This window comes from Trichomycterus rosablanca, chromosome 19 (genome assembly GCF_030014385.1).
Source record: "Trichomycterus rosablanca isolate fTriRos1 chromosome 19, fTriRos1.hap1, whole genome shotgun sequence".
Taxonomy (NCBI): domain Eukaryota; kingdom Metazoa; phylum Chordata; class Actinopteri; order Siluriformes; family Trichomycteridae; genus Trichomycterus; species Trichomycterus rosablanca.
This window is the reverse complement of record NC_086006.1, coordinates 7,749,783-7,760,367: the sequence shown is the minus strand read 5'-3', so window position 1 is coordinate 7,760,367 and position 10,585 is coordinate 7,749,783.

The following is a 10,585-nucleotide window of genomic DNA, read 5'->3' as shown; positions in this document are numbered from 1 at the left end:
GATACTGAACTCTTGGGAATAAAACAGGTGTTAAATGGGTTATTAAACACACCCCCTTTTTCTGTACTGCTATGTGTCTGTTTAAACTCAGCTCAGGGAGCTGTTATCCACCATGAAACACAGCAAATGTATTATTATTGTAGCTGTGTGATGTTCAAAGCCCTGATCTGACAGTCTGCTCTCAAAGATAAGAGAACCCGGACTCAGATTACCTGCAAATCCTTTGCTCAGCTGTCAGGATGGAAATATGAGCAGGATGAATCACAGCCCTCAACAGAGGTTTGGAAGTTTAGTACAAGTTCTAAGTATTGTTTTACTTTACGTAAGAATTAGCTTTATTTTTAACTTTATACATTGCATTTTTTAATGCATTTATTTTAAAATGCATTTATTATTTTTCTTTTCCATCTAGTTCAGAGAGACACACTAAGCTCTCCAGATTGTCCATGGCTAGTGCAAGCACCTTGGCAAGACAGCAGAGGCTGCAATTGTACTGCAAAAATGAATTTCAACCTCTTCCCTGTCATACAGGCACAGCCAGACATGCTTGTGTGTGGGCGCCCAGCTGGTAATACAGCTGAGATCCAGGTTTGAATCCTTTTAGTGGTAGTGGGCTAGCGCATCCGAGCACCCTTGTACTATTTTTTTTTTCTCATTTTTTATAATAGAAAGCACATATAAAGGCAGCGTTTCTTAATGTTTTTTCAGTCACAGCACCCTTTAAAAGTATGCAAAAGCTCAAGTCACCCCAGTCAGCACTAATTTGTTATGAAGGAAAGAACACTGAATCGGCTTTGCAAGAAACCACAACAAACTGTGTTTAGAAGAAAAAACTTGGGTTTTTATGCAGCCAGATACCCAGAAAACCACTCCAATTACATCAAGCTCTTCTCTGTAATCTGTTTCACTAATTCTTACAGGTAAATTACTGTGTACAACTCTTACAATCATCCCGTTATATAGTGTGCACTATCCTGTAATAACAAAATGTCTTATCCCAAAAAGAAGAAGACCCTGTACTGTGATTTAAAAAAATATATTTTTTTCCCCCTCTTTTGCCCCCAATTTTTTATCCCCTAGTCTAGTCGTGTCCAATTACTCTGAATGCCCCCTCTGGTACACACAGTCAGTACAGATCGAGTCGAGTTCATACACTTGATGGGCACTGTGTACAGAGGGCCACACCCCCATCAGCATTATTCCTCAGCCCTGTGCAGGCGCCAGCAGGGGCCGCAGTCGCACCAGTTATGAGGACCTGTGATCCGACTTTCTTACCCTCCAACCCTGAACAACAGCCAATCGTTGTTCATGCTGCTGCCCAGCCGGAAAGGCAGAGCTGAGATTCGATACGATGTATTCGAAACCCCAACTCTGGTGAGCTAGCGTACTTTACCGCTGCGCCACCTGAGCGGCCTGCCCATTTACTGTCATTATACTCGCGTACAATTAAATTTGATGTGAGACTCTCCAAAAGAGATAAAAGAAAAAGTATTTAGATTACTTTTGAATATTTACAAAGAATGAACCAGTACAGCTGAAGTATGGATTGCAAAAATAAATAAAGATAAATTATAAGTATGTGTGTATAGTGACTGTACGCGGATTAGGATACGAGGGTTCCTTAAAAATTTTCCGTACTTTTTATTTACTCTATTTATTAAGAATTTCAAAAACAAACTACATCACTTTTCTACAGTCACCTTCCGATGCATTTTTCCTAGCTTCAAACCAACTTTTTAATGCCATCAGCAAAAAATTTTTTTTGATTGAGCGAGTAGCCACTGATGCCCCGCTGCTTTCACAAACATCATCACATGAAAATCTTCTCCCCCTTAAAGCTTCTTTGAGCGTCCAAAAAGGTGGAAATCAGACGGCGCTAAATCCGGACTGTAAGCTCTCTCTCAGTCCAATTACTCCTCCTCCCACCCTCACTGTTTCCAACGAAAATATAAAAGTGCGGAAACCTTTTGAAGATCCCTCGTATTGATATCAGTAGAAACAGTACACTCTGTAAAGCAGTCTGTAAAGCTACAGTACAAATCGCAAGCAAGATTACGAGTAAGTGTGTGTGTAGAAAGTGAATGTGTGCAGATGTGCAAAATGCAAAAGGGCATCTGTAAAAGATGCCAGTCAAATTTTCAATATAGTTTATGCTTGAGTGAGTGAAGTGGGTGTGTGTAGATGCGCAAAATACACAGTGAGCAAGATGAAGCTGTGTGGTATGAGCAGTACAGTCATTCTGAGTTGTCTAGTGTTTAAGCTTCAGGCAGGGGTTTAATCATCATCCATCATCATCAGCTTGTCAGTAGAAATGTTATGTTTGAAGATATGTTTAAAGATAAGAGGGTTCTTGCCTCGGTGTTGCCTGTAAGGCAGTGAATACTTGAATTCCTTAGGTATGCATCAGATATTAAGAAATCCTCTTCATGTTGTTGTGAATGGTGATTGCTCCACCATTGCTTCAGAATCAGAGTCATGAAACAGATCAGCTTTATTTACAAGACGTAGGTTGCTCAGTTTACTTGGTCAAGCCTGCTACATAAACAACAGTTCACGTCTTTGCTTACATGGAATGGATCATGCTGTAACCTGAGAAGTATTTTTGATTTGTACTGACAGCACTATGAAACAAAATCCTCATGTTTCATTCTCAAACTAAATGTGAGCTTATGTCTTAGAAGGATAAGACGCAGTATGTAAAGCCTTTTTAGTTTACTTATGTGGGTTATTGTAAACTATGTGACCATATATTTATGAACTGGTTGAACCTCCTTTATCTTGGAACTTCTTGGATGAACTGCACTTCAGATCATTGCTTTTTACTCTGATGAAACATGTCATACATCCTCTAGAACAGCGGTTCTTAACCTTTTTTCTCTTACACCCCCCTATGTTCAAAATCTGGGACTCTCTTGACATGGGTTATGATACTATTCTTATGCTTTCAGCAAGAATGACAAAGGGTATTGTGTTGTTGCTGGTGGGGAATTTGATGAATCTACAATGATGGTGTATATCTTAGTATTTTCTGATTTTGGATGATGGAGTGGGTTTACGGGTTTACTTTTGGTAAACTGATGGTGGAATCTTCCTCACCTTGGTCTACTTTAATGCATCATCAACTGAATCGGAATCTTTTGTAGTCACCGTCCATTGACTTTTGCACTTTGTCCATTCTCAAAGACTCAGCTTAGGCTACAGGCAGTTTAAAATAGATTTACAGTATATTGCCATTCAGCAGGCTGGGCGCCTACATGAACAACGATTGGCTTGTTGTTCAAGGGGGTGCTGGAGGGGATTCCTCATAACTGATGCAATTATGACCTCTGCTGGCTGACTGGCGCCTGCACAGAGACGAGGGATAATGTGATCAGGGTGTGTCTCTCCGTACACAAAGCTGATTCACATATGAACTCGCCTCATGCAGGTGACAAAATGCAGTCGGCTACTGCACACGTATCTGAAGGGGCGTGCGTTAGTCACGGCTCTTTTCAGTCAGAGTGGAGGGCAAGATCAGTCAAGAGGAAGCATAATGCAATCAGGTAATTGGATACGACTAGATTGGGAGGAAAATTGGGGGGAAATGCAAAAAAAAAAAGATTTATATGACATCAGATCTCTCCAGTTGATTATCCTGTCCCATCATGTGTGCTTATTTTTTACTCTTCTCAGTCAAATGCAACGGGACCCCCTTTAAGCTACTTAGATCTTACTAACAAGATTCAAGAATTTTTTTAGTTTGTTAGTTTGTTTTTCTCCCATTTTGTCCCAATTTAGTGTAGTCAATTTGTCTTCCACTGCTGGGGATCCCCTATTTTTTGCAGTTGAGGAGGGTATATTGCTGCTCACGCCTCCTCCGACCCGCACACAGCTCTTAACGGAACCCTTATCCACCCATGCACTCTGCACAGGCGCCTCTATCTGCCAATCAGGGTCTTTACACAGGGTTTGAAGACCCTGCCAACGTATTCCGGTCATCCCTCCCTGCAGGCACTGCCAATTATGCCTGCTAGATGGTGCCCAGCTGACCGGTGGCAACGCCGAGTTTTGAACCAAGGAGTTCAGAAAAATCCCGCTGCTCCACCTGTGCAGTGGGATTTAGTTTGTTGATTCTCCTTTTTTGCACCCAAGTTGGAGTTGCTTAATTTTGCTGTGCACTCTGGCGACCTCTGTCTGCCACACAATGCCCTCCTCCAGCAGATTGGCAGCTGGAATCTTTACACCAGCCAGAAGCGGATAACTTATAAAGTTATTGAGCGAGTATAGAGTTGCTATTTGTTCTGGTGCCTTGACGAGACAGTAGAAGGTCAATCAGTATCTGGAGTTTGCTTCCTCAGATGTGTCTGTTGAACTTCTTTATTCTCAGTAATATAATGATTGTATGCTGTCTAGACGCTGATGGGAAAAATGCCATGACGCTTCCCCAACCATGCTTCAAAGCTGGCATGAAGGTTGCATTATATTTCTTCTATAAATAAAGTGTCTTTTTTTCATTATCAGCGTTATTGTTCAGTGTTGTCTGTATATTTCACACTAAACAGAGATTTCTTCTGAGTAGACTCACACTGTAAGTGGTTTTATAAGACATACCACCTGTATAACTACTCAAAAAGGACATGGAAGTACAATTGTTTGTGTGCTATTGTTGTACTTCATAAAAAGTTTAAGTTTAGTTTATATAATTATATTATATAATTTCAGACCACATTTTATAAGTCATGTATGCATAAACTCACTGTAAATATGGATAAATGTAGATAAAATTGCCACCATCAGAAACAAACCCAACAATCAGAATCAGACACTTTACTCACATGTATAGGAGAGAAGTTCAGTAGTAAAACAGATCTCCTTACATCCACTCACTCATCACAGAGATCATTTGTGTAGTAAAATCCACATGCTCATTTCCCTCTTATCCTGGACTCCTCCCATTACAAACGACTGAGAATCATTAAGCAAACGCACTTCAAAGCCAGTCTGGGTGCTGCAGGGGGAAGCAGGTTGGGGTTGGGTCAGTTATCAATCAAAAGACTCTGGTTGGTGTGTACAGAACACCCTCCACATCCCCCTTTTACTAAAGGAACAGCTAGACCAACGTCTTTTCGAGACAAGCCAAATGGGATTGGATCGGATATATTCTCATGTTAGACCGTACACCTGCTCGAACATGTTCTAAAACCCACACAAATCCCAAATCCCATGAGTTCACACATATAAAATCCTTTAAAACCTCCCTTTATATCCAGTGGGCTTATGGGAGTATCAATGGACTGTAAAAAGACCTTCCTAAAACCTCCTTTTAATTCCATTCACCTGTATAAAAATTATATGGTGCAGTTTGTCATCTCGGATGTTTTTATATAGTGCTTGAACTAGTCAGGTCCCTAAAGTGCCAAAAAAGGTCATATTGAAAATGAATTTTAAACAACCATACACTTTGTCAATCAGTTTGTCAATGCGTGTGTAAGACAATATTTTTTTTTTAATGTTTTTCCATATTAAGGCTGATCATATTATTAGAAAATGCTGTTTAATTATTTTAATTATTTATCTAAGCCTCAACATTAGTGTAGATCAGTGGTTCCCAACCTTTTTTAAACCACAGACCAGTTTCATATAAGATATAATTTCACGGATCGGTGGGGCGGGAGGATTTAAAATAGAGTAACTATAGAATGGAAAATCAGTGTGAATCATAAGCGTTTTTCGATTCAATGAGGCGCTGCTCCTACCTAGTGGTTATTGGAGACAATAAAACCCAAAGAGTTTTGGAAATGTAATTGGTCTTGTAGCATTCTTTAATTATTTATTCTTTCTGTGCGGCCCGGTAATAAATGACGGTGGTTGGGGACCACTGGTGTAGATAACTATTAACCTTTATTCAGTAATTTATTATACAGTACTTTCATATTTATCATAGACTAATGTTGGGGGCAAACAACAACATGGATCTGGAGACCTGGGTTTATCTTTGGCTGTTACTGTTTGTGAGGAGTTTGGCATGTTTTCCTTGCCACCTTGTCCTTCTTAAGCGTGTAGAGGGGTAGATTAGGCAAGATTTTGGGTAAATGTGTGATGCCTGGTCCAGGGTTTAATTCCGGCTTGTGTTAAATCATTATTGTTGCTCAGGTAAATATTTTTGGGCTGCCTATAGCAGGGTTTTCAAAAAAAATGGGTTGCAGGGAGAAATAATAATAATAAAACTTATACACGAACTTTGCATAAATAAATAGAAAAAAAGCATTGGCAAAGATGAACACAACAGGATAGAGGTAGCCTGGAGTGCTGGAGAGGTGATGTGTAACTAAGACCACATCAATTCCCATCATTCCCCTGCGTGAACTGACACCAGATTGATGAGACAAAAATCCCGGCTTGTTCAAACAGGCTGCTTTCAGCCCAATGACGGGCAACCATAAAAATCTTACAGACAGGGTCATTAATACTGACTAATAACTGTCTAATACCTTGTTTCTCTTCAGTCAGGGTCATAATAAATAATCAGATGAACTAAATCATTATTATTACTATTATTATTAATGGTATGGAAATGGTATGGCCCATTTTAGGGGTGTCCGATATCGTATTGTCCCAGGCAGGAATATAGGAAATATATTGTAATATTTACAATTACAGGCAAGAAGGATATATCTAAAAGTCGTTTTAACCTCTTTTTGGGGGGTCAGACCCCCTATAATTTGAACCATGCTGATGGTTTGAACCAAGTTCACAGATCCACTTAATTTCAAATGAATAAATAAAACTGTAACAATGATAACATACAATACATGTTACAGACAGACAGCAATGCTCATTCCAAATCAGCCAAAGGGTGTCGTCACATGCTGTTCAATTCCCAACATGCCTGTGCAGTGTTAGTCAGAGACAGCCGTCATAAATCAGTAAAGAGAATTGTATACGGGGAAGAAAAAAGAAAGAGAAGAAGGACTGGTCATACTAGTCTCTCAGTTGAGTCAGCAGGGTGCCTGTCAGAAACGGGAGTGCAATAACACACCTTAATTACTCTCAAATAGTCTCAGTGGTATTACAATGGGGGTCAAAGGGTAGAAGAAAGTTCTGTTCCGTTCAATAATTTATGTTAGCCTCGTGCACATATTAGTGCTTGCTAAGTAGGGCTGCAAATCTCTCAAATCTCAGACTACATACTAAATACTGCTGAGACAGGGCTCTGCAAGTTTTGTTTTACTAATATTAAAGCTTTTTCTGGCTTATACTTTTAATACCAGGCTTACAACATGTCACTGAGGTAACGATTCACAGATGATTTTTAAAATGCTGATAAATAAAACCTCAGCTACTGATTGACAACTATGTTAGTATTTGTAACAAGCGTGCACTTTGATAGCTGATCTAGGGCAACCAGAAAGTGGTCAAAATTTGTCATATGAATAAAAAGTTACATGAAATATCTTGACAGTAATTAGGAGATCACTGTTTTATGTAATTTGTATTGGAAATAGTCAAACTTATCATATTTATATGGACAAAAAGTCACCTTGTGTATTTTAGAATAGCAACAATAAACTAGAAAGAAGTTCTAATTGACAAAGTATGTGTTTTAAAGATTAAGTAACAGAATTAATGGCAAAAATGATCCCAACTTTTTATTTAACTGGCTTCTATTATTATTATTATTATTATTATTATTATTATTAAATACTTTTTATTAAACTTGGCTATTATTATTAGTAGTAGTAGTAGTAATATTAATATTATAATTATTATTATTATTATTAATAATAAATACTGGCTTATTACTATTAAACTGGCTTCTACTATTATTAGTATCATTATTATTATTATTATTATTATTAAATACCTTTTATTAAACTGTCTGCTATTAATATTATTGTTATTATTATTATTATTATTATTAATAAAGACTTTTTATTTAACTGGCTTCTATTATTATTATTATTATTATTATTATTAATATATACTTTTTTATTAAACTGGCTATTATTATTATTACTATTATTAATAAATACTTTTTATTAAACTGGCTATTATTATTATTAATAAATATTTTTTATTAAACTGGCTATTAATAATAATAATAATAATAATTACTACGTAATTACAAAAATGCAATCTCATTGTGTAACACACCATATAGAAAAAAAAAACTTAAAATAAATTTATTTAGAATTAATCACTATAAACATAAAAGAAAGCTTTTAAACTTCATGTTTTCTTGTTTGTGTTTGCTAATGACTTAAGAGATTTATTCTGTTTCACCAGGTTTTCTCTCTTGCTTTAGATCATCCTCTATGTTAGCACATTCCCTGCTTTGTAGCATCCTGCCAGAGAAAGATTTGTGGCTGTAATTTCCTTAAGATCCACCATAAACCTGCCAGCTTTGTCTGCAGGGGGACTGCCAGCATAAAATACGGCCTCTCTTGTTATGGATTGTAAAGCCCAGCCAAGAGAGTGAGAGTGTGTAATGTTGACACTTGTTTTTAATAGCTGGTGTATTTCATAAGAATCTTTGAATGCTATGGATCTTTTTTATGTCTGCAGATAGAAGGGATATCTTCCAAACATTAAAAATGGCAACATAAACGTACAAGATCAACAAGCAGCAAAGGGAAAATAATGTGTAGACGGCTGTTATGAAAACATTTAGCGCCATTTCAAGGTGCCTTATGGCCGTAAAACAGGCATAAAACAGTGCAGTGGGAAGGAAATAAATGCATAGCCATCTGTGTGGGCAGTGTATGTATTTTTAAAAGAACTGAGATCAAAGCCAGAGCTGTTTTACTTTGAGCAGTCTGACTATGTGAATTGCATGTGGGTGTTGCAAGTGGGACTGTCGCTTTGTTCAGCGCTTGGCTTGAGCGCTGCAGTAAAACGTCATCAAAGTGCGAATATGAGACAAATCTACATTTGTGTAGAATAACCATCAAATCCACTCTGAAAGCTCCACATGTATCTGTGTTTAGCTGGATTTTCCTCACTGCTTCACTTGTAAACTTGTGTTATAGCTCAGGGTGCTGAGAAATTGTCCAACTGCTTATAAAAAAGCTTCATGTAACTTAATGTATACCCTTCTTGGTAGTTTTCTTGTAACTAGTGGATACATAATCTGTTTCTTCAAAAAGTTTCCGCACTTTTTAAACTATATTAATAATTTCAAAAACAAATGACATCACTTTTCTATAGTCACCTTCCTCAGCAATGCATTTTTCTAGCATCGTACCAACTTTTTAATGGCACCAGCAAACATTTTTTTGGTTGAGTGTGTAGCACTGATGCACTGCTGCTTTCACATCATCATCACATAAAAATCTTCCCCTTAAAACTTCATTGAGCGGTCCAAAAAGGTGGAAATCAGATGGCACTAAATCCGGCCAATAAGCTCTCTCAGACATGACCAATTACTACTGCTCATCTACTCCCTCACCATCTCCAACCAAAATATAAAAGTGCGGAAACTTTGAAGATCCCGTGTAATTGTGCATTAATATCGGCTATGATATTTTTAAGTAGTTTTGTTGCAGATGTTGTTACGAATTTCACTTTCTACACAACTGTAAATGTCACAAATAACCCAAGGTTGATGAAAACATACTTTTGTCAGACACTTCACTGATAAAACAAATGGTCGTTTTTTTGCAGGTTGGCAGACGGGCAGTTTCAGACACAGACACCTGAGCAAACTACTCACATCTTCAGTCAATCAGCAACCTGTTAAAGAGTACTCAAGCATGACATACCAGGCACTGCTAAACAACTAAAGCAGAGAGAGGTACTCCGAGTTTGTAATCACATCTATCAATCAATCTACACTGTCATGCACCACTGCAGTCGGAGTGGTAGTTCCAGACAGCACTATGTTCAATAGAATGTAGACTTGATAAAGTTAATAAGGGGAAACCAGTCTGGTTTTTGATATTTAATATACTTTCAATGCACATAATACCTTCTAATATACCCACACATTTACTATTGTAAATTCTTCAAAGTTACAAGTATTTCTCTGAGAAAATCACAAATAAAATTTTTTTTTTTAATAATAATTAAGGCAGGAAATGAAATCACCATCTTTTACATGTTGCATTTATAATTGGTATAATAAGTCTTGATTTTCTTTGGTCAAGGAAATAAATTCTAAAATCTAAAATATCTCAGTAAATCACTTAATTCTGTATTATTTGCAGATCAACCGTCAGATATTACGATTCTTACCTTCATATTTCACTGTGTTTAGTAGTGTTTTGGGACTTTCATGTGCAGAATTACTTTCAAGGTGCTTCTTTTTTCTTGTGCTTCTTGTGTTTTTGGTGTAAAATTACAGATTGACAGACCGTTCACTTTATAGCATGTTGTTTACTGTGTCACTGTTGTTCATGCTGCTTTCAGGTTGTCCTGCAACTCTGTTTATGTAAATGCTGGCTTGTTGTTTTATTGTTTGTCTCTAAATTGTTTTGAAAGCTCACTGTGACTGTGACTGTATACAAAAATCTAAGTCAAAGAACTTTCAATACAAGTCTGGGATCAAATCAGACAAGAGCTGGTCTGGAGACAAACACAAGATGATCTTAAAATCACTGAACTGTGT